This window comes from Prionailurus viverrinus, chromosome A3 (genome assembly GCF_022837055.1).
Source record: "Prionailurus viverrinus isolate Anna chromosome A3, UM_Priviv_1.0, whole genome shotgun sequence".
NCBI classification, from domain to species: Eukaryota; Metazoa; Chordata; class Mammalia; order Carnivora; family Felidae; genus Prionailurus; species Prionailurus viverrinus.
The window spans coordinates 99,442,820-99,470,739 of NC_062563.1; the positions used below are offsets into that span (position 1 = coordinate 99,442,820).

Below are 27,920 nucleotides of genomic sequence, written 5' to 3' on the forward strand. Positions count from 1 at the left end.
TTTACCAAAGGCCGTACAACACTGTGTGATGTCACAGAGATCAGTGCCTGCCTCAGAGTCATCTCAACCAATGCTACTTCCTGTTTTTACCGTTGCATTTGCACCCACTGATACCCCAGGCCCTTTCATCTCTTCTTCCTTTCTTTCTCTTCTCCTTCACTTCTTACAGAAAACAAACGATGGGGTTACCTTGCTTGTACTATCCTCCTCCCAGTTTGTCCTAATTCCTAGTTGCCTTCTTGCCTCTCTTCCTCTTTTTTCCCCTAAAACCTCTGTCTACCTATAACTGATGGTAAAGACTCACTCCACTCCACCTGTTAAAGAGAGAAGTTAAATCCAGAGTTGGGATTCCTCAAATGATCTGTATCTCCAACTATGAAATTTTACCTTAATGATTTCTGTCCACCTGCAGGTCTGGCATTACTCTAGTCTACACTGTATGCTACATTTGCATTTACTGGGCTACCCAGAAACATCACTGGAAAGCCCTCTCCCTTCCCTTCATTTGAAGTGGTCAGCTCTGTATATTCAGCATCTGCTGTAAACCAATCCCCTCTTACATTTTTCAGAGGGAGATGTGTTTTTGTTTGATGAAGACAATGGAAAGGAAAATAGAGATGCTGTACAGATAGAAGTAGAGTGTTATGAAGTTTGGGACCATGAAGTTTCAGTCAACTAGGTAACAGCAATCATCTAGTCATTCAGTCAGGTAACATATATTGACCACTAGCTACATGTCAGATACACTAGTGGGGATAGAAGTCTGATTATACATACATATATATAATTGTGTGTGTGTCCCAATTTACTATCCTGGAATATGAGAACAATTTCTTCTCGGATTGTTATCCATTAAAGTGCTTATAAATGTCTAACGTGGATGTGTAGGAATATATTCTCATGGCTCATTTTTCAATATCTTTAAACTATTCACTCAGTTAGGGGCCACTTCAAAAACACTGTGATATGGAGCAGTATGGACTCTGGTCCAGAATCCAGGAATCTACTGTCCATCTTTCTACTTCTCTCCTGCTGTGTGATTTCAGTGAGATGTACTCTCTGCATCTGAACCTTCTTGTCTTCCAAGTGGAGAGCACGTGTCACAGAGGCTCTTGTTAGGCGAAACAGAAGAAATGGCAATAAACTGGGACAACCTCCAAAGCACAGAGAAACAAGTCAGCTATAGGCAACCTTGCTGCTCTAAAAGATCACTTGCTGGAAAGGGGCTATAACACAACCTTTAAAACCAATAGTTCAGCAGGATATTTGCCTACAACAAGTATTGGGTAAATGTCACTGCACGGTGCCAGGATGAAAGTTGTGGTTGAAGTACAAATGAGCGTCTGTGATAGATTTACTCAGAGTTGTTAGATAATAAAATGTCATTATTGGGAGTACATGACTGACAAGTTGCCTTGCTGACATGTCATATAACAGAAGTGTAGCCCAAGGGCCTGCCTTGTACTTGTGATCTGACATGAAGAGATGATAGTTAAGCTCTAATTTTCAGGGTGTGATTTTAGTTGCCATGTTGAAAATATTTCTAAAGCTAGAAGATGAACAAGTGTCTTGTAGCAGATATAAAGTGCCCCTAGAAAGCTGAATAGCTGAAAATACTGTGAAGGGAAGAAATTTCCCTCTCCCTAAAAAAGAAAAAAAAACCTTCCAGGGAGAGGAGCAGTTGGAGCTAGGAAAGATGAAGTCTTAATATGCCAAAAGCATTGGATTATGACCTATGTGCATATAGCAGGCGCTGGTGAGACTTTCAGGAAGCTAGTCATGGGAAGTGGTTGAGAGAAAAGGAACCCATGGGTGGTTAACCTGAGGATCAAAGAGTCATCCCTTAGAGATAGCTGAATTCCTAATGACCTAGTCCAGCGTTTTGCAAACTGGTGTTTGATAGAACACTATTTCATAGGACCTAATGTAAGATTTTCAATTTTACAAATGTTCCAGATTCAAATAAACCTTAGAATTGTAAGTTAAACAAAATTAAACGAGTACATTTTTTCTCTAAAAAAGACAATGTTTTAATGTACTACCACACAATATGTTTCTTCAAGAGAGAGAAAAATTATTTTTCAAACATAATAATGAAAGGGCATCTATTAGCATCTCCCAGAGCTTGCATTTTATGGACTAATGTTTGGGAGATGCTGATTTAGGTGATTGTTTATATTTGAACTGTGAAACTGGCAAGCAGATAAAGGCAAAGAAAAGCAAGAAGTCTTGGCCCCTGAGGATCCATACAGATAAGTGGAGACCAGCAGTGTAACTTCATTGCGTGGTCTATTCACACCAGGTCTCCAAGAGTAGAAAGAACAGATTAGAGAGAGACTGAGCCTCTGGAGGCAGTTTTCAAGTTCTATCCAGGGTTCTAGTCAAATGGGATTTAGGATAGAATTCCTAGTCTCCGGAGGAGACCATGAACTAGACGAAGATTCTAAGAAAGAGGACGAGAAGTATGCAGTGAGCCACCATATCAGAGAGAAGTCACACAACTCCCAATCTGCATTGTCCTACCCAGCTTGAATATCTGGCCCACCAAATAGCAGATTTGTCCATAGAGGATTAAGTACATCTTCTCTACTAAATTGTAGGACACAAGTGATTAGCATGCATCCTGCCCTGTTTTTAATTAAGAAAATGGGGGAAATCTTTCTGTGCATATGTGCATTCATAGACAAAGCTATGAAAAGCTGGATGAGACCACCTAAGGAGAAATTAGGAAAGGGCTTACAACAGAAGTTCTTGGTGTGGCCTGGGTTGATGAGGTTCCATGATTTTTAAATGCCCACATTATGAATTAGAAAACGCATGCAGACCCCTTTGTTTGATCATGCATTTATCCAAAAGCCATTTGGAGCCATGATGATACTCACTGTGCTGAGGATCTGGTATTTGAACATTAAAAAGAATAATTAATGTGTTTCCAGTTCCAAGCTGATAAGACCTGTCATCTGGAAATAATAAACTATAAAGCAAAGAATAGTAAGAAGCCAAAAAGGACAAATGTGTAGGATCCTGATGGTAAAGAGACTGATAATTTCTGCAATTTCAGAATCTAGTGTTAGTGTAAACTCTCTCAAAATAATAAATTTGTGCGAGTGTCTTCCCAAAGCAACGATCTTCACTTTTATAGCCATCTAAAAAGAATATAAACCCTGCTGCTCTACAACATTACTCATGTGATTATTGACTAGATATAATGACCAAAGTCCCTAGTGTAAAACTATGGCAACTCATAGTCAGTGCATTGGAAACATTTTTTTAATGTTTATTCATTTTTTGAGAGAGACAGAGCATGAGTGGAGAGAGGGCAGAGGAAGAGAGAGACACAGAATCCAAAGCAGGCTTCAGGCTCTGAGCTGTCAGCACACAGCCCAATGGAGGGCTCAAACTCATGAACCACGAGATCATGACCTGGCTGAAGTCAGACACTTAACAACTGAGCCACCCAGGCACCCCCGGAAACATTTTTTAATGACACACTGAGTTCTGAGCATTGGGGATGTAAGATGTTGTCTTTGACTTCAAGAAAGTTAGAGTTCAGGATGTCCACTCTCGCCACTGTTATTCAACATAGTATTGGAAGTCCTTGCCTCTGCAATCAGACAACACAAAGAAATAAAAAGCATCCAAATCGGCCAGGAGGAGGTCAAACTTTCACTCTTCGGAGATGACATGATACTCTATATGGAAAACCCAAAAGGTTCCACCAAAAAACTGCTAGAACTGATTCATGAATTCAGCAAAGTTGCAGGATATAAAATCAATGCACAGAAATAGGTTGCATTCCTATACACCAACAATGAAGTGACAGAAAGAGAAATCAAGGAATCTATCCCATTTACAACTGCACCAAAAACCATAAAATACCTAGGAATAAATCTAACCAAAGAGGGCAAAAGTCTATACACTGAAAACTATAGAAAGCTGATGAAAGAAATTGAAGAAGACACAAAAAAATGGAAAAAGATTCCATGCTCCTGGATAGGAAGAACAAATATTGTTAAAATGTCGATACTACACAAAACAATCTACATATTCAACATGATACCTATCAAAGTAACACCAGCATTCTTCACAGAGCTAGAACAAATAATTCTAAAATTTGTATAGAACCATAAAAGACCCCGAATAGCCAAAGCAATCTTGAGAAAGAAAACCAAAGCAGGAGGCATCACAATCCCAGACTTCAAGCTATACTACAAAGCTGTAATCATCAAGACAGTATGGTACTGGCACAAGAACAGACACTCTGATCAATGGAACAGAATAGAGAACCCAGAAATGGACCCACAAACATATAGGCAACTAATCTTTGACAAAGCAAGAAAGAATGTCCAATGGAATAAAGACAGTCTCTTCAGTAAGTGGTGCTGGAAAAACTGGACAGTGACATGCAGAAGAATGAACCTGGACCACTTTCTTACACCATACACAAAAATAAACTCAAAGTGGATGAAAGACCTCAATGTAAGACAGGAAGCCATCAAAATACTCAAGGAGAAAGCAGGCAAAAAACCTCTTTGATCTTGACCTCAGCAACTTCTTATTCAACACGTCTCCAGAGGGAAGGGAAACAAAAGCAAAAATGAACTACTGGCACCTCATCAAAATAAAAAGCTTCTGCACAGCAAAGGAAACAATCAGCAAAACTAAAAGACAACCGATAGAAGATATTTGCAAATGACATATCAGACAAAGGGTTAGTATCCAAAATCTACACAGATCTTATCAAACTCAACACCCAAAAAACAAGTAATCCAGTGAAGATATGGGCAAAAGACATGAATAGACACTTCTCCAAAGAAGACATCCAGATGGCCAACCGACACATGAAAAAATGCTCAACATCACTCATCATCAAGGAAATACAAATCAAAACCACAATGAGATACCACCTTACCCCTGTCAGAATGGCTAACATTAACAACTCAGGCAACAACAGATGTTGGCGAGGATGCAGAAAGAGGATCTGTTTTGCATTGTTGGTGGGAATGGAAGCTGGTGCAGCCACTCTGGAAAACAGTATGGAGGTTCCTCAAAAAATTAAAAATAGAACTACCCTATGACCCAGCAATTGCACTAGTAGGCATTTATCCAAGGGACACAGGTGTGCTGTTTCAAAGGGACACATGCACCCCCATGTTTATAGCAGCACTATCAACAATGCCCGAAGTATGGAAAGAGCCCAAATGTTCATCGATGGATGGCTGAATAAAGGAGATGTGGTATGTATACACAAAAGAGTATTACTCAGCAACCAAAAAGAATGATATCTTGCCATGTGCAACCACGTGGATGGAACTGGAAGGTATTATGCTAAGCGAAATTAGTCAGAGAAAGACAAAAATCATGACTTCACTCATATGAGGACTTTAAGAGACAAAACAGATGAACATGAGTGAAGGGAAACAAAATAATACAAAAACAGGGAGGGGACAAAACAGAAGAGACTCATAAATATGGAGAACAAACTGAGGGTTGCTGGAGGGGTTGTGGGAGGGGGGATGGGCCAAATGGGTAAGGGGCATTAAGGACTCTACTGAAATCATTGCTTCACTATATACTAACTAATTTGGATATAAATTTTAAAAAATAAAAAATAAAGTTAAATCAAAAAAAAAGGAAAAAAAAAGAAAGTTAGAGTTCAAGAAATTAAAAAGAACACTGTTTTGAGATACATGAAAAGATGCTCAACATCACTCATCATCAGGGAAATACAAATCAAAACTACAATGAGATCACATCCCCCTGTCAGAATGGCTAAAATTAACAACACAAGAAACAACAGGTGTTGGTGAGGTTGCGGAGAAAGGGGAACCCTCTTACACCATTGGTGGGAATGCAAACTGGTGCAGCCACATGGAGAACAGTATGGAAGTTCCTCAAAAAGTTAAAAATAGAACTACCCTGCAATCCAGCAATTGCACTACTAGGTATTCACCCAAAGTATACATAAATACAGATTCAAAGGGGTACATGCATCCCAATATTTATAGCAACACTATCAACAATAGCCAAATTATCAAGAGAGCCCAAATGTCTCTTGCCTGATGAATGGCTAAAGAAGATGTGGTATGTGTGTGTGTGTGTGTGTGTGTGTATATGTATATATATGTGTATATATATATATACATATATATACATATATACACACACACACACACACACAATGGAATGTTACTCAGCCATCAAAAAGAATGGAATCTTGCCATTTGCAATGATGTGGATGGAACTAGAGTATATTATGCTAAGTGAAATAAGTCAGTCAGAGAAAGACAATACCATATGATTTCATTCATATGTAGAACTTAAGAAACAAAACAGATGAACTTGGGGAAGGGGAAAAGAGAGGCAAACCAGGAAACAGACTCTTTAACTATAGAGAACAAACTGAGGGTCACGGGAGGGGGAATGGGTTATATGGGGGATGGATATTAAGGAAGGCATTTGTTTCAACGTTTATTTATTTTTGGGACAGAGAGAGACAGAGCATGAAGGGGGGAGGGGCAGAGAGAGAGGGAGACACAGAATCGGAAACAAGCTCCAGGCTCTGAGCCATCAGCCCAGAGCCCGACGCGGGGCTCGAACTCGCGGACCGCGAGATCGTGACCTGGCTGAAGTCGGACGCTCAACCGACTGCGCCACCCAGGCGCCCAAAGGAAGGCATTTGTGATGAGCAGTGGTGCTGTATGTAAGTGATGCATCACTAAATTCTACACTTGAAACCAGTATTACACTGTATGTTTACCAACTGAAATTTAACTAAACACTTGAAAAAAAAAAGCACTGTTTTAGGAAACAACAACAACAAAGCTATGTACATGAGACAGAACCAAGTGTTGTTACTTATGAGATTTACATAGTTCTGTGGTTGATTCACTGTAGACAGTGCCTTAACAGACAAATAGCTTTGGCAGTCTCCTACTTTAGTATTTGTGTAATTAGGATACTTTCTCGAATTAATTATTAAATTGATTGACTTATAAACTAATAATATTTGGCACACCTGGGTGGCTCAGTCAGTTAAGCATCCAACTTTGGCTCAGATCGTGATCTCACGGTTCACAAGTTTGATCTACGTGTTGGGCTCTGTGCTGACAGCTCAGAGCCTGGAGCCTACTTCAGATTCTGTGTCTTCCTCTCTCTCTGCCCCTCCCCTGCTCATACTCTCTCTCTCTCTCTCTCTCTCTCTCTCTCAAAATTAAATAAAAATTTAAAATAAATTTAAAAATAAACTAATAATGTTTACCTTATATTAATTGTTAATAACATTCATAACATTTACAAATCATTTACTAAGTGTCAGATATTGTGCTAAGTGCTTTATCTGCCTTATATTATTTAATTGTAAAAAAACAAAAACAATATACCTCGAGTATTATTGTTATTTTCAGTTTATACATAGGGAAACAAAATAGAGAGGTTAAGTAACTTACCCAAAGTCACACAGCAGGGAAGCAGAAAAGCCAGGATTCGAATCGACGTATTATGGATCCTAATCCCAAGCTCCAAACCACTAAAGAGAATCATCCAGTATGCAACAGTGAGCCTCTGTTATCTAACTGCTAACTTTGTAGCGACTTGATTTGGCCTGATCGCATCGCTACTAGACAGAATCAAACAAAAACCTTTTTTCTACCGAAACCCCCAAATATTCTAAATTTTTTTTTTTAAATGCTAGGCTTCATTTCCAGGTAGGCATAGACTACATTAATCACATTTATCAGTAAGCTAAAGATGACACTAATTATCAAATGTAACAATAACAATGATTGTACACAGCCTTGCTCAGCCAAGATTCTGTAAAATAGCCAACTAACAAGTATGTCTCATTTGCTCAAAACTTTAGTTTTTATTCTGTTCCCTGCCTCCGGTCTTAGGCCTCTTGATCCTGTGGGTCAGTCTGAGGCTTGAACGAGGCCAGCCCTCACGACCCTCCTTGCCCTCATTTCCACTCTTTGTCTTCTGCAGGGCTTTCATTCACAGCCTTGGAGAGTCTTAGCTGTGCCCTAGCAAAGCCCCTGGCAGAGGAAAAGCTTCCCAACCAAACACTCTTAAAAATGAAGACAGTGCCCTTTGGCGTGCCTCCACTGCTTCTCCTGTTGCGCTGTAAACAACAGAAAGCGTCACATTTTAGGACTTCAGGCATGACAGAATCTGCAACAGGAGCCGAACGTACCAGTGATATATTTCCTGTGGTGTTTCAAAAACACAGTTTGGTTCTAAGTCTCACCCTTCGGTGGACGCTGCCTCTTGGTAGATGGGGGTGGTGGCATTTACTGCTTCATAAAATCATAATGAGGATACATATCACACCTGATTGTCTCAAAGCAAGGAATTATCAGGGAAATAAAACGATCTCAGTTGAAATATTGGGGGAGTGAAGGGTGCTTGCTTCGATCCTGCATGAACAGATGCATTGCACAACTCCCACAGAATCATAAAAATATGCCCTGGCTCTGCTTGATTTGACAGACTACTGGAGTTTCCAGATTCTCCTGTCCAGGAAAACGTTCACTATTAACATTCCAGCTTCTCTCATAGTGACAACACCCATGTGCACTGAGCATCAGAGTAAATAGCGGATTACCTTTAGCAAAACACCACCAGATTTTTCATAGTGCATTTTTGGCATTTCATGTGAAATCAGTGATTCCGTCTGAATGTAGCCTTGAGATAAGAAAAATGAACAAGGTTGAGAACAGTAGATGGCGAAACCTGTAGGAACCTTGTGACAGTGTCATTAATTTGTGCCTTTGAAAGAAGGTAAAGATAACTGGTTGAGACTCTCTGGGTTATATCAAAAGATTGAGTAATTGGGGCGCCTGGGTGGCGCAGTCGGTTAAGCGTCCGACTTCAGCCAGGTCACGATCTCGCGGTCCGTGAATTCGAGCCCCGCGTCAGGCTCTGGGCTGATGGCTCAGAGCCTGGAGCCTGTTTCCGATTCTGTGTCTCCCTCTCTCTCTGCCCTTCCCCCATTCATGCTCTGTCTCTCTCTGTCCCAAAAATAAATAAACGTTGAAAAAAAAATTAAAAAAAAAAAAAAGACTTGCGGCAAGATGGCGGCTTAGGAGGACTCTGGGCTCACCGCACGTCCTGCTGATCACTTAGATTCCATCTACACCTGCCTAAATAACCCAGAAAACCGCCAGAGGATTAGCAGAACGGAGTCGCCGGAGCCAAACGCAGACGAGAGGCCCATGGAAGAGGGTAGGAAGGGCGGCGAGGCGGTGCGCGCTCCACGGACTGGCGGGAGGGAGCCGGGGCGGAGGGGCGGCTCGCCGGCCAAGCAGAGCCCCCGAGTCTGGCTTGCAAAAGCGGAGGGGCCTGACGGACTGTGTTCCCACAACAAGCGCGACTTAGCGTCTGGGAGGTCATAAGTTAACAGCTCTGCTCGGAAAGCGGGAAGGCTGGAGGACAAAGGGAGGGAGAGCTGCTGAGCCCCCTGACAACAGAGCTCAGTTTGGTGGGGAACAAAGGCGCTCGCCAGCGCCATCTCCCCCGCCCATCCCCCAGCCAAAATCCCAAAGAGAACCCGTTCCTGCCAGGGAACTTGCTCGCTCCGCGCAAACACCCAACTCTGCGCTTCGGCGGAGCCAAACCTCCGGCAGCGGATCTGACTCCCTCCTGCTGCCACAGGGCCCCTCCTGAAGTGGATCACCTAAGGAGAAGCGATCTAAGCCTGACCCTCCTGCCCCCGAGCACCTTGCCTACCCACCCCAGCTAATACGCCAGATCCCCAGCATCACAAGCCTGGCAGGGTGCAAGTAGCCCAGACGAGCCACACCACCCCACAGTGAATCCCACCCCTAGGAGAGGGGAAGAGAAGGCACACACCAGTCTGACTGTGGCCCCAGCGGTGGGCTGGGGGCAGACATCAGGTCCGACTGCGGCCCCGCCCACCAACTCCAGTTATACACCACAGCACAGGGGAAGTGCCCTGCAGGGCCTCACCACGCCAGGGACTATCCAAAATGACCAAGCGGAAGAATTCCCCTCAGAAGAATCTCCAGGAAATAACAACAGCTAATGAGCTGATCAAAAAGGACTTAAATAACATAACAGAAAGTGAATTTAGAATAATAGTCATAAAATTAATTGCTGGGCTTGAAAACAGTATACAGGACAGCAGAGAATCTCTTGCTACAGAGATCAAGGGACTAAGGAACAGTCACGAGGAGCTGAAAAACGCTTTAAACGAAATGCATAACAAAATGGAAACCACCACAGCTCGGCTTGAAGAGGCAGAGGAGAGAATAGGTAAACTAGAAGATAAAGTTATGGAAAAAGAGGAAGCTGAGAAAAAGAGAGATAAAAAAATCCAGGAGTATGAGGGGAAAATTAGAGAACTAAGTGATACACTAAAAAGAAATAATATACGCATAATTGGTATCCCAGAGGAGGAAGAGAGAGGGAAAGGGGCTGAAGGGGTACTTGAAGAAATCATAGCTGAGAACTTCCCTGAACTGGGGAAGGAAAAAGGCATTGAAATCCAAGAGGCACAGAGAACTCCCTTCAGACGTAACTTGAATCGATCTTCTGCACGACATATCATAGTGAAACTGGCAAAATACAAGGATAAAGAGAAAATTCTGAAAGCACCAAGGGGTAAACGTGCCCTCACATATAAAGGGAGACCTATAAGACTCGTGACTGATCTCTCTTTTGAAACTTGGCAGGCCAGAAAGAATTGGCACGAGATTTTCAGGGTGCTAGACAGAAAAAATATGCAGCCAAGAATCCTCTATCCAGCAAGTCTGTCATTTAGAATAGAAGGAGAGATAAAGGTCTTCCCAAACAAACAAAAACTGAAGGAATTTGTCACCACTAAACCAGCCCTACAAGAGATCCTAAGGGGGACCCTGTGAGACAAAGTCCCAGAGACATCACTACAAGCATAAAACATACAGACATCACAATGACTCTAAACCCGTATCTTTCTATAATAACACTGAATGTAAATGGATTAAATGCACCAACCAAAAGACATAGGGTATCAGAATGGATAAAAAAAACAAGACCCATCTATTTGCTGTCTACAAGAGACTCATTTTAGACCTGAGGACACCTTTAGATTGAGAGTGAGGGGATGGAGAACTATTTACCATGCGACTGGAAGCCAAAAGAAAGCTGGAGTAGCCATACTTCTATCAGACAAACTAGACTTTAAATTAAAGGCTGTAACAAGAGATGAAGAAGGACATTATATAATAGTTACAGGGTCTATCCATCAGGAAGAGCTAACAATTATAAATGTCTATGCGCCGAATACCGGAGCCCCCAAATATATAAAACAATTACTCATAAACATAAGCAACCTTATTGATAAGAATGTGGTAATTGCAGGGGACTTTAACACCCCACTTACAGAAATGGATAGATCATCTAGACACACGGTCAATAAAGAAACAAGGGCCCTGAATGAGACATTGGATCACATGGACTTGACAGATATATTTAGAACTCTGCATCCCAAAGCAACAGAATATACTTTCTTCTCGAGTGCACATGGAACATTCTCCAAGATAGATCATATCTTGGGTCACAAAACAGCCCTTCATAAGTTTACAAGAATTGAAATTATACCATGCTTACTTTCAGACGACAATGCTATGAAGCTTGAAATCAACCACAGAAAAAAGTCTGGAAAACCTCCAAAAGCATGGAGGTTAAAGAACACCCTACTAATGAATGAGTGGGTCAACCAGGCAATTAGAGAAGAAATTAAAAAATATATGGAAACAAACGAAAATGAAAATACAACAATCCAAACGCTTTGGGACGCAGCGAAAGCAGTCCTGAGAGGAAAATACATTGCAATCCAGGCCTATCTCAAGAAACAAGAAAAATCCCAAATACAAAATCTAACAGCACACCTAAAGGAACTAGAAGCAGAACAGCAAAGGCAGCCTAAACCCAGCAGAAGAAGAGAAATAATAAAGATCAGAGCAGAAATAAACAATATAGAAACTAAAAAAACTGTAGAGCAGATCAACGAAACCAAGAGTTGGTTTTTTGAAAAAATAAACAAAATTGACAAACCTCTAGCCAGGCTTCTCAAAAAGAAAAGGGAGATGACCCAAATAGATAAAATCATGAATGAAAATGGAATGATTACAACCAATCCCTCAGAGATACAAACAATTATCAGGGAATACTATGAAAACTTATATGCCAACAAATTGGACAACCTGGAAGAAATGGACAAATTCCTGAACACCCACACTCTTCCAAAACTCAATCAGGAGGAAATAGAAAGCTTGAACAGACCCATAACCAGCGAAGAAATTGAATCGGTTATCAAAAATCTCCCAACAAATAAGAGTCCAGGACCAGATGGCTTCCCAGGGGAGTTCTACCAGACGTTTAAAGCAGAGATAATACCTATCCTTCTCAAGCTATTCCAAGAAATAGAAAGGGAAGGAAAACTTCCAGACTCATTCTATGAAGCCAGTATTACTTTGATTCCTAAACCAGACAGAGACCCAGTAAAAAAAGAGAACTACAGGCTAATATCCCTGATGAATATGGATGCAAAAATTCTCAATAAGATACTAGCAAATCGAATTCAACGGCATATAAAAAGAATTATTCACCATGATCAAGTGGGATTCATTCCTGGGATGCAGGGCTGGTTCAACATTCGCAAATCAATCAACGTGATACATCACATTAACAAAAAAAAAAGAGAAGAACCATATGATCCTGTCAATCGATGCAGAAAAGGCCTTCGACAAAATCCAGCACCCTTTCTTAATAAAAACCCTTGAGAAAGTCGGGATAGAAGGAACATACTTAAAGATCATAAAAGCCATTTATGAAAAGCCCACAGCTAACATCATCCTCAACGGGGAAAAACTGAGAGCTTTTTCCCTGAGATCAGGAACACGACAAGGATGCCCACTCTCACCGCTGCTGTTTAACATAGTGCTGGAAGTTCTAGCATCAGCAAACAGACAACAAAAGGAAATCAAAGGCATCAAAATTGGCAAAGATGAAGTCAAGCTTTCGCTTTTTGCAGATGACATGATATTATACATGGAAAATCCGATAGACTCCACCAAAAGTCTGCTAGAACTGATACAGGAATTCAGCAAAGTTGCAGGATACAAAATCAATGTACAGAAATCAGTTGCATTCTTATACACTAACAATGAAGCAACAGAAAGACAAATAAAGAAACTGATCCCATTCACAATTGCACCAAGAAGCATGAAATACCTAGGAATAAATCTAACCAAAGATGTAAAGGATCTGTATGCTGAAAACTATAGAAAGCTTATGAAGGAAATTGAAGAAGATTTAAAGAAATGGAAAGACATTCCCTGCTCATGGATTGGAAAAATAAATATTGTCAAAATGTCAATACTACCCAAAGCTATCTACACATTCAATGCAATCCCAATCAAAATTGCACCAGCATTCTTCTCGAAACTAGAACAAGCAATCCTAAAATTCATATGGAACCACAAAAGGCCCCGAATAGCCAAAGGAATTTTGAAGAAGAAGACCAAAGCAGGAGGCATCACAATCCCAGACTTTAGCCTCTACTACAAAGCTGTCATCATCAAGACAGCATGGTATTGGCACCAAAACAGACACATAGACCAATGGAATAGAATAGAAACTCCAGAACTAGACCCACAAACGTATGGCCAACTCATCTTTGACAAAGCAGGAAAGAACATCCAATGGAAAAAAGACAGCCTCTTTAACAAATGGTGCTGGGAGAACTGGACAGCAACATGCAGAAGGTTGAAACTAGACCACTTTCTCACACCATTCACAAAAATACACTCAAAATGGATAAAGGACCTAAATGTGAGACAGGAAACCATCAAAACCTTAGAGGAGAAAGCAGGAAAAGACCTCTCTGACCTCAGCCGTAGCAATCTCTTACTCGACACATCCCCAAAGGCAAGGGAATTAAAAGCAAAAGTGAATTACTGGGACCTTATGAAGATAAAAAGCTTCTGCACAGCAAAGGAAACAACCAGCAAAACTAAAAGGCAACCAACGGAATGGGAAAAGATATTCGCAAATGACATATCGGACAAAGGGCTAGTATCCAAAATCTATAAAGAGCTCACCAAACTCCACACCCGAAAAACAAATAACCCAGTGAAGAAATGGGCAGAAAACATGAATAGACGCTTCTCTAAAGAAGACATCCGGATGGCCAACAGGCACATGAAAAGATGTTCAGCGTCGCTCCTTATCAGGGAAATACAAATCAAAACCACACTCAGGTATCACCTCACGCCAGTCAGAGTGGCCAAAATGAACAAATCAGGAGACTATAGATGCTGGAGAGGATGTGGAGAAACGGGAACCCTCTTGCACTGTTGGTGGGAATGCAAATTGGTGTAGCCGCTCTGGAAAGCAGTGTGGAGGTTCCTCAAAAAATTAAAAATAGACCTACCCTATGACCCAGCAATAGCACTGCTAGGAATTTATCCAAGGGATACAGGAGTACGGATGCATAGGGCCACTTGTACCCCAATGTTCATAGCAGCACTCTCAACAATAGCCAAATTATGGAAAGAGCCTAAATGTCCATCAACTGATGAATGGATAAAGAAATTGTGGTTTATATACACAATGGAATACTACGTGGCAATGAGAAAAAAATGAAATATGGCCTTTTGTAGCAACGTGGATGGAAGTGGAGAGTGTGATGCTAAGTGAAATAAGCCATACAGAGAAAGACAGATACCATACGGTTTCACTCTTACGTGGATCCTGAGAAACTTATCAGGAACTCATGGGGGAGGGGAAGGAAAAAAAAAAAAAGAGGTTAGAATGGGAGAGAGCCAAAGCATAAGAGACTGTTAAAAACTGAGAACAAACTGAGGGTTGATGGGGGGTGGGAGGGAGGAGAGGGTGGGTGATGGGTATTGAGGAGGGCACCTTTTGGGATGAGCACTGGGTGTTGTATGGAAACCAATTTGTCAATAAATTTCATAAAAAAAAAAATAAAAAAATAAAAAAAAAAAGATTGAGTAACAATTTCTAAGGAGGACTGTTTTGCCAGATTAAAAGAAAGTCACATATTTGAAAACTTCTACCAGGTTAGTATTTCATTTAGTCACTAGAAGAATCTCTCTCTGGCCCTCAACATTCTACATCTCAGGCTCCAACCGTCTTTCCTTTTGAGTGCCTTATTATTGTTCTTGACCTTCTACTTCTTAGGCTTTGAGACTATGTCAGGATCTACAAGCTATTTTTTTTTAATGTTTATTTATTTTTGAGACAGAGTGTGAGTGGGGGAGGGGCAGAGAGAGAGGAAGACACAGAATCTGAAGCAGGCTCCAGGCTCTGAGCTGTCAGAGCCCGATCCAGGGCTCGAACCCATGAACCTCGAGATACGACCTGAGCCAAAGGTGGACGCTTAACCAACTGAACCACCCAGGTGCCCCTACAACCTATTCCTTTTTTTTTTTTAAATCTATACTTCCTTTTTTCTTTCTTTTTTTTAAATTTATTTTTTTTATTTTTTTTTTATGAAATTTATTGACAAATTGGTTTCCATACAACACCCAGTGCTCATCCCAACAGGGGCCCTCCTCAATACCCATCACCCACCCTCTCCTCCCTCCCACCCCCCATCAACCCTCAGTTTGTTCTCAGTTTTTAACAGTCTCTTATGCTTTGGCTCTCTCCCATTCTAACCTCTTTTTTTTTTTTTCCTTCCCCTCCCCCATGAGTTCCTGATAAGTTTCTCAGGATCCACGTAAGAGTGAAACCGTATGGTATCTGTCTTTCTCTGTATGGCTTATTTCACTTAGCATCACACTCTCCACTTCCATCCACGTTGCTACAAAAGGCCATATTTCATTTTTTTCTCATTGCCACGTAGTATTCCATTGTGTATATAAACCACAATTTCTTTATCCATTCATCAGTTGATGGACATTTAGGCTCTTTCCATAATTTGGCTATTGTTGAGAGTGCTGCTATGAACATTGGGGTACAAGTGGCCCTATGCATCCGTACTCCTGTATCCCTTGGATAAATTCCTAGCAGTGCTATTGCTGGGTCATAGGGTAGGTCTATTTTTAATTTTTTGAGGAACCTCCACACTGCTTTCCAGAGCGGCTACACCAATTTGCATTCCCACCAACAGTGCAAGAGGGTTCCCGTTTCTCCACATCCTCTCCAGCATCTATAGTCTCCTGATTTGTTCATTTTGGCCACTCTGACTGGCGTGAGGTGATACCTGAGTGTGGTTTTGATTTGTATTTCCCTGATAAGGAGCGACGCTGAACATCTTTTCATGTGCCTGTTGGCCATCCGGATGTCTTCTTTAGAGAAGCGTCTATTCATGTTTTCTGCCCATTTCTTCACTGGGTTATTTGTTTTTCGGGTGTGGAGTTTGGTGAGCTCTTTATAGATTTTGGATACTAGCCCTTTGTCCGATATGTCATTTGCGAATATCTTTTCCCATTCCGTTGGTTGCCTTTTAGTTTTGCTGGTTGTTTCCTTTGCTGTGCAGAAGCTTTTTATCTTCATAAGGTCCCAGTAATTCACTTTTGCTTTTAATTCCCTTGCCTTTGGGGATGTGTCGAGTAAGAGATTGCTACGGCTGAGGTCAGAGAGGTCTTTTCCTGCTTTCTCCTCTAAGGTTTTGATGGTTTCCTGTCTCACATTTAGGTCCTTTATCCATTTTGAGTGTATTTTTGTGAATGGTGTGAGAAAGTGGTCTAGTTTCAACCTTCTGCATGTTGCTGTCCAGTTCTCCCAGCACCATTTGTTAAAGAGGCTGTCTTTTTTCCATTGGATGTTCTTTCCTGCTTTGTCAAAGATGAGTTGGCCATACGTTTGTGGGTCTAGTTCTGGAGTTTCTATTCTATTCCATTGGTCTATGTGTCTGTTTTGGTGCCAATACCATGCTGTCTTGATGATGACAGCTTTGTAGTAGAGGCTAAAGTCTGGGATTGTGATGCCTCCTGCTTTGGTCTTCTTCTTCAAAATTCCTTTGGCTATTCGGGGCCTTTTGTGGTTCCATATGAATTTTAGGATTGCTTGTTCTAGTTTCGAGAAGAATGCTGGTGCAATTTTGATTGGGATTGCATTGAATGTGTAGATAGCTTTGGGTAGTATTGACATTTTGACAATATTTATTTTTCCAATCCATGAGCAGGGAATGTCTTTCCATTTCTTTAAATCTTCTTCAATTTCCTTCATAAGCTTTCTATAGTTTTCAGCATACAGATCCTTTACATCTTTGGTTAGATTTATTCCTAGGTATTTCATGCTTCTTGGTGCAATTGTGAATGGGATCAGTTTCTTTATTTGTCTTTCTGTTGCTTCATTGTTAGTGTATAAGAATGCAACTGATTTCTGTACATTGATTTTGTATCCTGCAACTTTGCTGAATTCCTGTATCAGTTCTAGCAGACTTTTGGTGGAGTCTATCGGATTTTCCATGTATAATATCATGTCATCTGCAAAAAGCGAAAGCTTGACTTCATCTTTGCCAATTTTGATGCCTTTGATTTCCTTTTGTTGTCTGTTTGCTGATGCTAGAACTTCCAGCACTATGTTAAACAGCAGCGGTGAGAGTGGGCATCCTTGTCGTGTTCCTGATCTCAGGGAAAAAGCTCTCAGTTTTTCCCCGTTGAGGATGATGTTAGCTGTGGGCTTTTCATAAATGGCTTTTATGATCTTTAAGTATGTTCCTTCTATCCCGACTTTCTCAAGGGTTTTTATTAAGAAAGGGTGCTGGATTTTGTCGAAGGCCTTTTCTGCATCGATTGACAGGATCATATGGTTCTTCTCTTTTTTTTTTGTTAATGTGATGTATCACGTTGATTGATTTGCGAATGTTGAACCAGCCCTGCATCCCAGGAATGAATCCCACTTGATCATGGTGAATAATTCTTTTTATATGCCGTTGAATTCGATTTGCTAGTATCTTATTGAGAATTTTTGCATCCATATTCATCAGGGATATTAGCCTGTAGTTCTCTTTTTTTACTGGGTCTCTGTCTGGTTTAGGAATCAAAGTAATACTGGCTTCATAGAATGAGTCTGGAAGTTTTCCTTCCCTTTCTATTTCTTGGAATAGCTTGAGAAGGATAGGTATTATCTCTGCTTTAAACGTCTGGTAGAACTCCCCTGGGAAGCCATCTGGTCCTGGACTCTTATTTGTTGGGAGATTTTTGATAACCGATTCAATTTCTTCGCTGGTTATGGGTCTGTTCAAGCTTTCTATTTCCTCCTGATTGAGTTTTGGAAGAGTGTGGGTGTTCAGGAATTTGTCCATTTCTTCCAGGTTGTCCAATTTGTTGGCATATAAGTTTTCATAGTATTCCCTGATAATTGTTTGTATCTCTGAGGGATTGGTTGTAATCATTCCATTTTCATTCATGATTTTATCTATTTGGGTCATCTCCCTTTTCTTTTTGAGAAGCCTGGCTAGAGGTTTGTCAATTTTGTTTATTTTTTCAAAAAACCAACTCTTGGTTTCGTTGATCTGCTCTACAGTTTTTTTAGTTTCTATATTGTTTATTTCTGCTCTGATCTTTATTATTTCTCTTCTTCTGCTGGGTTTAGGCTGCCTTTGCTGTTCTGCTTCTAGTTCCTTTAGGTGTGCTGTTAGATTTTGTATTTGGGATTTTTCTTGTTTCTTGAGATAGGCCTGGATTGCAATGTATTTTCCTCTCAGGACTGCTTTCGCTGCGTCCCAAAGCGTTTGGATTGTTGTATTTTCATTTTCGTTTGTTTCCATATATTTTTTAATTTCTTCTCTAATTGCCTGGTTGACCCACTCATTCATTAGTAGGGTGTTCTTTAACCTCCATGCTTTTGGAGGTTTTCCAGACTTTTTTCTGTGGTTGATTTCAAGCTTCATAGCATTGTCGTCTGAAAGTAAGCATGGTATAATTTCAATTCTTGTAAACTTATGAAGGGCTGTTTTGTGACCCAAGATATGATCTATCTTGGAGAATGTTCCATGTGCACTCGAGAAGAAAGTATATTCTGTTGCTTTGGGATGCAGAGTTCTAAATATATCTGTCAAGTCCATGTGATCCAATGTCTCATTCAGGGCCCTTGTTTCTTTATTGACCGTGTGTCTAGATGATCTATCCATTTCTGTAAGTGGGGTGTTAAAGTCCCCTGCAATTACCACATTCTTATCAATAAGGTTGCTTATGTTTATGAGTAATTGTTTTATATATTTGGGGGCTCCGGTATTCGGCGCATAGACATTTATAATTGTTAGCTCTTCCTGATGGATAGACCCTGTAACTATTATATAATGTCCTTCTTCATCTCTTGTTACAGCCTTTAATTTAAAGTCTAGTTTGTCTGATAGAAGTATGGCTACTCCAGCTTTCTTTTGGCTTCCAGTCGCATGGTAAATAGTTCTCCATCCCCTCACTCTCAATCTAAAGGTGTCCTCAGGTCTAAAATGAGTCTCTTGTAGACAGCAAATAGATGGGTCTTGTTTTTTTTATCCATTCTGATACCCTATGTCTTTTGGTTGGTGCATTTAATCCATTTACATTCAGTGTTATTATAGAAAGATACGGGTTTAGAGTCATTGTGATGTCTGTATGTTTTATGCTTGTAGTGATGTCTCTGGGACTTTGTCTCACAGGGTCCCCCTTAGGATCTCTTGTAGGGCTGGTTTAGTGGTGACAAATTCCTTCAGTTTTTGTTTGTTTGGGAAGACCTTTATCTCTCCTTCTATTCTAAATGACAGACTTGCTGGATAGAGGATTCTTGGCTGCATATTTTTTCTGTCTAGCACCCTGAAAATCTCGTGCCAATTCTTTCTGGCCTGCCAAGTTTCAAAAGAGAGATCAGTCACGAGTCTTATAGGTCTCCCTTTATATGTGAGGGCACGTTTACCCCTTGGTGCTTTCAGAATTTTCTCTTTATCCTTGTATTTTGCCAGTTTCACTATGATATGTCGTGCAGAAGATCGATTCAAGTTACGTCTGAAGGGAGTTCTCTGTGCCTCTTGGATTTCAATGCCTTTTTCCTTCCCCAGTTCAGGGAAGTTCTCAGCTATGATTTCTTCAAGTACCCCTTCAGCCCCTTTCCCTCTCTCTTCCTCCTCTGGGATACCAATTATGCGTATATTATTTCTTTTTAGTGTATCACTTAGTTCTCTAATTTTCCCCTCATACTCCTGGATTTTTTTATCTCTCTTTTTCTCAGCTTCCTCTTTTTCCATAACTTTATCTTCTAGTTTACCTATTCTCTCCTCTGCCTCTTCAAGCCGAGCTGTGGTGGTTTCCATTTTGTTATGCATTTCGTTTAAAGCGTTTTTCAGCTCCTCGTGACTGTTCCTTAGTCCCTTGATCTCTGTAGCAAGAGATTCTCTGCTGTCCTGTATACTGTTTTCAAGCCCAGCAATTAATTTTATGACTATTATTCTAAATTCACTTTCTGTTATGTTATTTAAGTCCTTTTTGATCAGCTCATTAGCTGTTGTTATTTCCTGGAGATTCTTCTGAGGGGAATTCTTCCGCTTGGTCATTTTGGATAGTCCCTGGCGTGGTGAGGCCCTGCAGGGCACTTCCCCTGTGCTGTGGTGTATAACTGGAGTTGGTGGGCGGGGCCGCAGTCGGACCTGATGTCTGCCCCCAGCCCACCGCTGGGGCCACAGTCAGACTGGTGTGTGCCTTCTCTTCCCCTCTCCTAGGGGCGGGATTCACTGTGGGGTGGTGTGGCTCGTCTGGGCTACTTGCACCCTGCCAGGCTTGTGATGCTGGGGATCTGGCGTATTAGCTGGGGTGGGTAGGCAAGGTGCTCGGGGGCAGGAGGGTCAGGCTTAGATCGCTTCTCCTTAGGTGATCCACTTCAGGAGGGGCCCTGTGGCAGCAGGAGGGAGTCAGATCCGCTGCCGGAGGTTTGGCTCCGCCGAAGCGCAGAGTTGGGTGTTTGCGCGGAGCGAGCAAGTTCCCTGGCAGGAACGGGTTCTCTTTGGGATTTTGGCTGGGGGATGGGCGGGGGAGATGGCGCTGGCGAGCGCCTTTGTTCCCCACCAAACTGAGCTCTGTTGTCAGGGGGCTCAGCAGCTCTCCCTCCCTTTGTCCTCCAGCCTTCCCGCTTTCCGAGCAGAGCTGTTAACTTATGACCTCCCAGACGCTAAGTCGCGCTTGTTGTGGGAACACAGTCCGTCAGGCCCCTCCGCTTTTGCAAGCCAGACTCGGGGGCTCTGCTTGGCCGGCGAGCCGCCCCTCCGCCCCGGCTCCCTCCCGCCAGTCCGTGGAGCGCGCACCGCCTCGCCGCCCTTCCTACCCTCTTCCATGGGCCTCTCGTCTGCGTTTGGCTCCGGCGACTCCGTTCTGCTAATCCTCTGGCGGTTTTCTGGGTTATTTAGGCAGGTGTAGATGGAATCTAAGTGATCAGCAGGACGTGCGGTGAGCCCAGAGTCCTCCTAAGCCGCCATGTTGCCTCCTTACCTCTTTTTTTTCCTACAACCTATTTCTTAACAGCAGTGGATATTCAATAATTATTTGTTTCAAAGTTGTTGAATCTTTACCACTGTCCTCAGACAACTTATGTCTTTACAGCTACTTGCCCACTGGGGGCTTCCAAGCTGGTTACTGTAACTCTACCCTTCCTGTGATTTGCTTCATGTCTCCCAAATTCCACATTCCTGTTTCTCTATTTCTCAACTTCTTCCTGTTTCTCTAGACATGCTAAACCATTAAATGAGGCTATTAAACACTTTCATCACAACAAAACAGCAGCAGCCTGGTGGATCACAGGCTTTACCTTAGCCTCAACGTGACCCAGCACAAGGCCCCAGGTATGGCTCACAACAATGCTGCATGTGCCTGACCAGGCATGGACTTGATCTTTGAATCTTGGGTCCACTGCTCCTACCCCAGATTTTACACTGTATCCCTCAGATAGCATCTGACTTTTTCTTGTGTTCACCTCTAGCTGTAACTATGCATTCTGCATTTTGTTAAAACATCCCCAGTATGTTTTCTTTCCTTTTTTTTTTTTTAGTTTTATTTATTTATTTATTTATTTATTTATTTATCAAATAGAACACAAGCAGGGGAAGAGCAGAGAGAGAGAGGGAAGCAGGCTCCAGTCTCTGAGCTGTTAGCACAGATGCGGGGCTCAAACCCACGAATCCTGAGATCATGACCTGAGCCAAAGGTGGACGCTTAACCAACTGAGCCACCCAGACACCCCTCCCCAGTATGTTTTCTAAACAGGTGAGAGTGCCACGCATGCTTAGCAGATTTCCAGTGAGGAAAGAGGATGTTCTTTATTTGAAGTATACAATAATGTTCCTGAGTTTTCCTAAACCACCACCAACAACAACACTTGTTTTCCCCAGACAGAGGCTATGCAAATGAAGTACACAGAAGAGAAGAATACTGGGAGAATACATTATAATCATCAAGGTGAATTAGGTCAGGAAAGCCTACCTTGAAGAAACAAAGCTAAATTAAACAACAAAATAGGCTATGATCATTCTAATGAGACTCTGGTATTATCCATTTTCTCAAAGGTTGATAGAGTAAAAACTTTCTCCCAAAAAAAAAAAAAAAAGAGCCACTTTTTAAAAATTCTTTTGGAGCCAAACAGTCATTGTTAAACCTATCAATGATAATTTGATTTATTTTATTTCTTCTCATTATGGCCTAGAAACATGGTACAAGTTATGAGTGTGAAGAATAATAGATGTGGTGACTTTTCCCTCCTGTAGAATAAGTGAACCGATGCATCGTCTGACTTTTGTGAAAATGTCCTTCAATGCAGTGCAAGCAGATCTTCCTCCTCCCCATAGTTGCTTACCATTCCTCATTTTGTCTTGGGTTATTTCAATCCTGTTATCCAACATCAGCATGCGGTAGTACTTCTATTAGTGAATAACACTCATCACAAACAGGGAAGTGATTTTGCTGTAAAGGATGACAAGCCTGAGGTGAGAAAAAAAAAAAAAACAATTGAGTCTGGTTTACCTTAAAGCCCATGTTAGAGAATTCTAAAAAGTAATACCTCAGGAAGAACGGGTATCACATCAGAAGACTGACAAAAATACTAGAGATGAAAGTAAGAATGTATTTAAAACACGGCAAGGTTTCCCCCAAAGATTCCCCAGCTCTTTCCTAACCGTTGAAAAAATAATAAAAGTACAGCTGTTTAAGTGGTTTAAATTGTTCAATTGTTTAACTGTAAGAGCTGAGGAAGTGAGGGTGCTTGCTGTCACCAGTGAGTGGCCCATGTGTCCCAGACGTGCAAGCTAGGCTCCAGGGTCCCTCACTGCTTCCCATATCACTCAGTTCCTGCCATGGTTACCAGTGTGAAGCACTGGTTATGCTGGCTATACTCTCTATTTCACAGGCTGCGCATGCGTGTGTGTGTACTGTCAATGTCCTCAAAATAATTTTACTTACTTTGAGAGAGGGAATCAATATTTTACACTACACACACACACACACACACGCATACAAAAACATGTTTTATCGATAAGGCATTAAAAGTTATATTCTAACCAGTTATTAAATTCTGTTCCCACTTATCCCATTTCCATTTTTCAAATCCCTCCCCCACCTCATTCTACTTATTTTGTATGTAAATGGGGTAAGGGGAGGCATGCAGCCTGATGAATCTAGTTCCAGTGGTAGCATTCATCTTTTACGGGTGTTCTCTTAGGATAAAGTTGCTCTGAGATAAAGTGTTGTTAGTCTACATGGATTCTATAGTCATAAAACTGTCTGCTTTTACATTTTTTCTGATCTCTTTTTGAAGACTGCTCTGAGCACAGTGTAGTTACTCAATAAATACCTGTTAAAAGTAAGCATTCACTGGGTTGACTGATTGGCATTTAAAAGGACAAACAGCCTTAGTATCCATGAAGTAGAAATTTTTCACCCTTTTTTGAGATTCAGAATTATGCCAGAGGACATGGATTTTTCAGGGCTCAAATGTTGCTTTGAAACTTGTGTCTTGAAGACATAGACTTAAGGAGACTTGCCCTTGTCTTCCCCTCACTCCCACCTCCCGCTTAGCCCACATGTGACTTGAAACAAAATATTGTTTAGACTTCCAGACAGCTGAGCAGTGCCAACGTGGTCACCTTCTTGCTTGCTCAGCACCTGTTCCTCACAGGGCTGTGTTTGTAAAGGCAGTTTGGTGCCCTAGCCCTGCCTCCCTAGGCAGTGAGATACAGCACCATCCCCCGTGGTGCAGTAAAAAAGCATGAGAGAAGATGCTCCGGAAGGTGGTCCCTAACTTGGGTCTCTGACTGATAACTTGATAGAACAGAAGAGATAAAAGGACTAGAAATTGAGACAAGAATTCTTATTTTCAGTTTTTAATGTATTGTTCTATGTGACCTTAGCAATTCATTTCACTTCTATAAGCATCAGGTTTTTTTTATTTGTTACAAAGGAATAATAATGCATGTTTTACCTGCCATTAATGTTATATTAAAAGATATATTTTAAAGTGCTTTAAAAACCTGAGTGTGCCAAGCAGCAGAAGAGCATTATTCCAGTGGGTTAGAGGGAGGGAAAGGGAGAATATTGGGAGAACAGACGTCTTTTAGGTTAACCTGATAGAGTAATTGTGGGTTAAGTATTTCCATACAAATCATAGTGACATTACACAGGATCATCTTTCAATTAATTATGGAACAGAGATTTAATCATGTTTTTATTTCACATAATATTTAGATTTTATGCTTTTTCTATAGAGGAATGTTTGGACAAGTGTGACAATGTTGTAAATGAGGATTCCATGTGGACTTAAAGTACGTGGGATATAATTCATAATTATGCAAGCAATAAAATGTCCACCTAATAGGCCATTAAGCTACTAGTAAATGTCATACCATTTTCATTGGACTTAATACCACAAATTAAAAGCAAAACATCTATTTTTAATATTTTGCCTTGCAAGGTCTTAGGGTAGAAAGTCTAGCACATTCAGTCCTGCCAGTATTACTTACATAAGCAATAGGTATGAAAGGAAGAAGATCTACAGGCCTTTGCACTCCAGCTGTTAATACCATACCCAGAATAGTCATTTTCCAATCGTGATCCATGGGAGCCCCAGGATTGCTGCTGAAGGCAGAGAGAGAAAATGATGGGGATAAAGTAGGTAAGATCAAAAGCCTCCTCCCCAACTCAGCTTCATCTAAAGCATTTCGACCATTTCACATTTTGTGTACAGAGTTTCTATGTAAAAGTATGTTGGAAACAAGAACTCATCAGCTTCTGAAGTTGGTTTTAATCAGTATTGTAGAGGAAAGAACCCTGGATGAGGAATTAGAGAAGCTTCATCTCATCTCTAAACTTGTGACCCTGGGCATGTCATTTATCCTCCCTGGGGCATGGGTCTTTGTATTTATAAAAACATGGAGATGGTGTTAAATGTGGCTAATTGTAAATTAATTAAAATGTTTGTGAAATATGAGTTCTTGTGGCCAATATTAGGATAAAGTATCAGAAAACTAAACCCGACTCACTTGGCTCATTTTTTGAAGCTGGCTGAGGATCCCTCTTCCTCCCTCCCTGTACCACATTCATCTCTTTCGGAGGGGGCATCTCCGTCAGGCCAGACCAGCATTTACTAGCCATGAAGAAATGCCAGTCCTACTGCTCAGGGATATGCCTGTCATATAAATGGCCGCCAGTAATCTAATCTTAAATAAATTTACCAATCGGCATCATAAAGCCATAAAAAGTATGTAAGTCTGTTTAAGTTGTCCCACATGTGAACACAAAGCAGAGTGGCTCTGTTGAAATGGTGGGGATACAAAGCAATAGAATGCTACCCCCGACCTGTCTTCTATCATATCTCCCCACCCTGAGGCACCTCTTGTAACATCAGGGCTCTGAGGAACCCTGTTTGAAAACCACTGCATAACCAAACCCCTTCAACCCTTTAAAACCACATGTTGCAATTATTATTTTACTTTTTCATGATGTCTGACTAATTTTACTACAATAATCATGGAATTCAAAATTGGTCCTTTGGGAAAAAATACTTATCAAAATCTTCACTTTAAATTAAAGTAGGACCTGAAGCCCCTTTATACTTGCTAAGAACATGATCTGAGAATGTTTGCTTTGTGCCTTCTCTACATGTCCTTGTTCCTGTGGGAAGCAGGAACTAGAAACTAAGTTGAGTCTTGCTCTCTAACTTTCAAATAGGAAAATCATCCTGCCTTCAAGATTTATCACTAATGAGCACAACTAACTTTACTTCTTGGATGCAAGGTGGGGGAGGGGCGGGGGTGGGGAACAACTGCTTTTAGGACATGAGAAGAATTCTCATTGATACGTTTATTATTTGACTCCTTACCACTCTCCTGCTGCAAGAAGTTCAAAAAGCCCATATAGCTTTAGCAAGAAATGCAGTTGAATTAGATACACAAAAACCAAGCCTTCTCACGTTAACCATCAGAGACATGGATTTATCAGAGTGGTGCCAGGAGTGGGGGAGAAGGGAGTGGACAGCCAAATTGCAGAAGAACCTGCTCAGAAAACCTGAGGAGTCTGGTAAGGTCATTCATGGTCAAATGGAGGTGTAATGGGATTAATGCCCAAGAAATGAGGGGGGAAAGAAGTTGTGGCAAGTTACAGGAATTCCCAATTCCAGGAAACCCAAAATGGCATAGGAGAGACCTGAATGATCTGGAGGTCCATTCTGAGACCTGGTGGGGATGGAGGTGGGGAAGAATTTTGAATGTGATATTGACTGGTTTTATGTTTTAGACAGGCTTTTCTCACATTGCTTAAGAGATGGTAACATCTGAAAACAGGGTAGGTTACTTTTAAAGAGACTAATTAAATGCTACAATTATGGGTGAGGAGAGAGCCTTTTATCATTCTCACTAGAACAATGTCTTGTGTCCAGAAAGATATGGGGTAAGTTCTTGGGAGTGGGCACCGCCAACACAGTACCATCTGATCACAGCTACCCACTAATAGGTCCATCAGGGCCAGACACAGTTCCAAGCCACCGTCTTTGTCTTCACCCAGTAACCCTAGTCTCCATTAAGGCTCGAAGCTCTTCTCTGATCTCAAAGCCCCAGTGGCATGGTCTAATGACATGCCTAGTAGTAGTCCTAGTCTCAGGCTGCTCTATATTCATTCCAGTATTATACTGCTTCCTTAGTCCTCCTCACCCAAGCTCCTGGTTTCAATGGCTGTATGATTGAGGAACACTCAGGTATACTTATCTCTTATCAAGTAGTCCATGTAATGCTGGAATAGAGAGGAGCAAGGCATTTCCAGAAATCTTTTAGAAGAATTAAAGACATAATTTTTCCATTTGAGGATAATGGGCCTAATCACTAAACAGTCAGGGTTGTTACTTAGAGTCAAGTCCCTCTACGTCTTTCAACAGGGATCAGGAGAAAGAATATAGAAAACCAAGACTATCTAACTATCAAAGTCTAAGAATGCCTTAAAAAACTTTTTTATTGTTTTTAAAAATGTCCTAAATGATTGTGCCTTTATCTGATCACTTAAAAAGCTATTTCTGCCTTTAGCCTCAGATTGCCATGAATTTTCCAAGTTTCCTACCTGAACACTGCAAAGTCTCTTATAACCCCCAAAACCTGTGATTCTTTATGTCACTGATCCAAGGTAGATAGGACCAAATATATGCTCATCACATCAGTACCCAAAGCTCTGAATTGCTTTTTCTGTTTAGCATCCATTATATTGAGTATGAAATCCTCAAATTCCCTTCTCCCTCTCCCAGATTTTGTAAATCTCTGTAGTTGCTTTCAAACAATGTCTCAACCTTGGCTGCATATTGGTATCACCTGAGAAGCCTCATGAACTACAGAGAGATTCTGATTTAATTGGGCTGGGTTGGAACTTGGGCCTTAGGACTTATTTTTGAAACTCCCCAGGTGATTCTAACGTGTAGCTCAAGTTGAGAGCCTTTCTAAAGCATTGGTTCTG

At 41.2% G+C, this 27,920-nt stretch overlaps 1 long non-coding RNA gene across 1 annotated transcript in view; it reads left to right on the top strand.

Moving 5' to 3' along the window:
- Positions 1–1,218: 1,218 nt before the first annotated feature.
- LOC125162561 (uncharacterized) overlaps positions 1,219–27,920 on the top strand; it is a 126,397-nt gene continuing 99,695 nt past the window's right edge. Inside the window, exon 1 of the long non-coding RNA XR_007151085.1 lies at positions 1,219–1,286. This is a non-coding gene — a long non-coding RNA (uncharacterized LOC125162561). The remainder of the gene's footprint in view (positions 1,287–27,920) is intronic.